We start from the raw sequence: 4,894 nt of genomic DNA on the forward strand, positions 1-4,894 counted from the left end.
TCCTGTGTTTGACTTTTTATTTCCTCGACTCTCTCCCGCAGTTTTATTATCTAAATGGTATATTACACACTCAAATGTAAGCTGCTTTTTTAAATGAGTGCTGCTTTTAAAAGGCATGAGTTCATTATATTAAAGAAGAACCAGGCATTAACTGTACTTTTATTGGGTTAAGAGAAAAACACTGAAGTCACTCTCAGGTTTGGCATCACATGCATCTATATCCCCGCGCTGAGGAGACATCCATTATTCAAAAGTGTGTCCATTTCCTTACCTCCGTCTACCAGGAGTATGAGTGCAGGCAAAACATCGTCGTGCTTTTTGCTTCCGCCCTAATGATAGGAGGTGAAACGAAATTTAATTTGGGGTGCCCAAAGCTTTGAAAAATAACAACTTACTTCCATTTCAAGAGAAAATCTCCTCTATTTTCATGACTGTTTCTCGGTAAAGGTTCAGGATCAATTAATTTCGTAGTACACATATCTGTTCAAACAACTAAATTATCTGTATCCGTATTTGTACTTGTAACAAGTCGAGCTTCAACCAGAAGTGGACAGGAATGATCAGAAGTTGTTAACGTACGCCAGAGAGTGATGTGAGTCGATCAGAAGTTGTCTCACAGAAAAGCCTCAGATTTGAGCTTTGGATCAATATTTTTGATCACAAGACAATAACTATTCACAGCATAAAGTATTTATCTTGTTTAAATCCATTCGAACCTTGAATGGTTAAACTTCAGTCAGCTGCCCAGTAGACACTTTCCATAGTCATGAGTCATGAGTACCTGAAACTTAAGGAGCCACATTTAATATCAGATACTTCAAGTGTGTGTTAGTAAAAGTACATGTATGTACTTACTGTGTACTATAAAAAATAAAACATGTGCTCCTTCGGCTCTGATGCAACATGTAATCTGTAAAGTAACTAGTAACTAAAGTTATCAGATAAATGCAGAAACACTCAAGTAAAGTCCAAAGTAATATTTTAACAAGTTATCTGTACTTTTACTCCAGTATGACGTCAGTGTCCTCTCTTCAGCCTCGTCAGTCCGAGTCTAACACACCTGCTGCACTTACCTGTTCATTAAGCTCTGTAAGCCCCGCCCCCTTTATTTCGACGCTGCTGTACAGCTTTCTTCTCCCTAATTTAGCGTTTCATTATCAAGCTAGCTGCCAACAGTCTGATTACATCACTGCAAGAAGACTTTGTGGAGGAAGTAATTGTGTTTTTGTGGCTGCTGCTGCTTCTTCCTCTCAGCTGTGGTGCCTCAGCTGTGATGATCAGCTGATGAAGACGTCACGGACCTCTGCTCCACTGAACCACAGGTAAACTGAGTGTTTACTGCTTGTGCATGCTTTGAGTGTTAGATGTGATTAGTTGGTGTTTGCATGCTAACAGTAAGCTGGTTGCTGGGTTGATAATCTCTTGTGTGCTTTTGTGCATCATTTACATTGATCGCATCTGTGATTAGTTTCCTTTAGTCGGCAGGTTTATTGTGGCTGCTTATTTGGTTTCTGTTTGTCATGTTATGGGACTGTCAAGCTGTTAATTTAGGGATTAATTAAAAAAGAATAATCATGTGACATGTTTGTTTTTGGCTCCATGCATAACAAGTTGCTAGTATTAGCTGCATGTTGGCTTTAAGGGATTTCGCTGTCTGATTGAGAGATGTGATTCTGTGTCAGGTGGCTTCATACATCGTCTAACTGTTCACCTCCTGTTTTGAGTTTCATGCTGCTGCTGCTCCCAACCTCTTGCAAAACTTAAAGGTGCAATATGCAAGAATTTAGTTTAAAACTTTCAATAATTAAAATTATCTACAGCCGAAATATCAGTAATGATATTTTAGAGACGCAATGAGAACGTTTACATGCACACTAATAATAATCATTATCATTGTTACCAGATAATTCAGTTTATTTCCTAATAAATCTCACGTAAGGACGGCCATGACAAGCGACGCCATGTTGACAGGATGTTATTAAAAAAAAGAGAAGTTTTACGTCATGTACTTGGAAAGAGATCCAACTAACTGCCTGAGGCTGGGGCTAGCTGGTTAGCATGCTACCTTTAGTAGTACAAGTTGCTCCTTTTTAAGATATAACTTATACGTACATATTCAGTGTTTTTGTGCATCAACATCCAAATTTTTGAATCTAATAATTGATTAGTTATATTACTTTTGTCGTTTTAATGGACATTTAAACTCAATGTATTGAATTAACCTTCAAACAGGCTGTATAACAGATACATTTGAGTAACCTGAGTATCTCAAACAATTGAAAGACCTCCATGTGTCCAGTAGGAAGACGTGTTGAACCGGCTTTCTGTGGAGTCCTGGCTATTTTTTAGTTTTTCTGTTTCCTGCTCAGCCTGGCACTGCGGTTATGGGAGTGGGGGGTCTGTGTGGTTTCAGGTGACCCGTAGCTGTGTGGGAGGTTTTGGTTGCCGGTAGCGGTGGGTCTGCCTGCTTATCGGAAATGCCCCCCCCCCCCTCCCCCCTCACATTACCCACACCCTCACTCCCTATAAAAGCAGCCAATGTTTCCTTATGGCTCATAATGAGATACACCTCCAGGGCTGTTTATTTACAAGGCTCTGAAACACCTCTGTGTATCAACAGGGCTCCCATTCACAAGATTGGAGGTGATGTATTTACAAACCTGTCCACGGGTTGGGGATTTTTGACATCTGTGGCAATTTGTGGGTGAAGTTTTCTTGGTCGCGGGGATTTTATGCCAATTACACGCCAGAATGTATCTGCACAGATAAATATCACACCTTCTTTTCTTGTCAGTTATACCAGTTTCATACTTTTGTGCACTCGAGCTGCAACTAATAGTCAATAAATCGATAAAGAAAATGAACCTCCACTTATTTTGATTATAAAAGATTCATTTCAAGCAATTATGTCAAATATTTACTGGTTCCAGCTTCTTACATGTCGGGATTTGCTGCTTTTCTTTGTCATTTATGATAGAAATCATTGGGTTTTGGTTTGTTACAGCATTATTTTGACACTTGGACACAAACAATAATTTTCTCCTGAAAATATTTGACAGATTAATCAATAATGGAAATAGTTATTGTTATAGCTCTACAAGACTGAGAAAAATGTCTGTTTCATTGCTTCAAACCTGCTAATCTTTGTTAAAATTATTTGTAACCTGGAGAAGCAAAGCTAATGAGTGATCAGAGTAACATTTCCCAACAAAAAACATCACTAAAAGGAGAATATTGTCGTGTATGCTGAAGACATTTCACAGTATTTTCACTCTACCGAGTTAAGTGTTGGGTACTTGGACTGATCCAGATTTCTCAAGTTAAAATTAGCTCTGAATCATTGTTTTCTCTTTGCGTTCTCGTGGGTATAGATGCTCTATATCTGACTGACACATCCTGCTGGTTGCTTGTGTGGGTCCCTTTTAGGTTGCGTAAACAAAACCAACAAAAGATCCCTGCTGCTGTACGCAACTCAAAGTGGGGCTTATTTAAATAAAGGAAAAGTTGATAAGTAGGGAACCAACATGCAACATTACACTGTATCTTTAAGTCTAAATTCAATTTGCTCGGGCTGACTTGATGGAATAAAAACGACTTTCGAATGCAATTAAACTACCCGTTCCGATTTCTATTGGCTGATCTGAGCGAGCATCCTGTTCATGCTTTCCAACCCCCCCCCCAGGAAGAGGTAGGCTGTAATGAGTGGAACATAGCAGAAATCCCCACAGTGTGCATGCTGTGACGCTGTGGCAAATAAAAAAGGTGGGAAAACTATTTCCTTCCTGTCAGTCAGACATCGTCCGGAGGGAATAACAACATTCATATAGAGCAAAAACAAAAAAGAGAGAGCAGTTAAGGTTAGATTGAGATTAACGTGGCATGTGTGCCGACATGGCGACTGTGTTTCCACTTAGAGAGAAGACTCGAGTGTGCCACAACAGACAATGATGATGTCCAAACAAGGACACAGATGTGGTTGAGACGCTGCCCACTGGAAAATATCGGCTAATGCCGCTGTGGGGGGAGGTGCCTGCTGGTGACACTGCTTCTCCATAGAGCCACTTAACCTCAATGGAAAAATGTATCACACAAAGTAAACAGCAGTCATTATTACAGCCCAATATGATGCAGTGCAAACAGAGTCATCAGCATCCCATCGAAGCAAAAAACAGCATGTGGTTTCCAAGCCCGGCCCATTTCCCCCCCGTCCTCATCTGCAGGTACTGACTTGCTTCTCATCAGAAAATCATCGTTGATATTTACAAGTCTGGAGCTGGATAATTGCTCAGCTGGAGCACTGAAAGACATGCCGGAGAGGAAGACAAACAGGATGTGGTGTGAATGAAGAAGGGGAGGAAAAAAAAAAAAAGAGTCCCAGCTTGGCAGGTTAAAGTGGCGCATGCTCTCTTGGCGAGCACCCAGCTTGTCCCCTGAATCCACGCCACCTGCATTAACTCATGACTAACCTGATTAACCTGTTCACGGATCCGACAGACGCAGATAGAGGAGTGATAGATTTCCGGGCTGGCAGCCAAGCGAGCCATCTTGAAGGAAATGGTTTGTGTAATTAACAGAGAAGCGCAGCAGAATGACAGGGGGTAATTGAAGCGTTTGCAGATGATGTCTTATTGTCATCGCGGGTGCCTCCTGGGCTGTTATGGGTACAGTCGGCTGCTGCTCTGGGCTTTGGGATGGGAACAGACACCTGGCAGCACTAGACACGCGAACCCCCTATTGACTCTTCCCATTCGCCGCCACCCCCCCTCCCTCCCTGATGCAAACCCCATCTCCCCCCTCCCCTCCCATCCCCTGACAGTACACCCAGAGCAGGTTGCTGTGTGGTGTGTTTGATCATATTAGCTTCAAGCTGCTGCAAAGCAATTGCACAATATCC

Source organism: Pagrus major, chromosome 20, assembly GCF_040436345.1.
Source record: "Pagrus major chromosome 20, Pma_NU_1.0".
In the NCBI taxonomy this organism is placed as follows: Eukaryota; Metazoa; Chordata; class Actinopteri; order Spariformes; family Sparidae; genus Pagrus; species Pagrus major.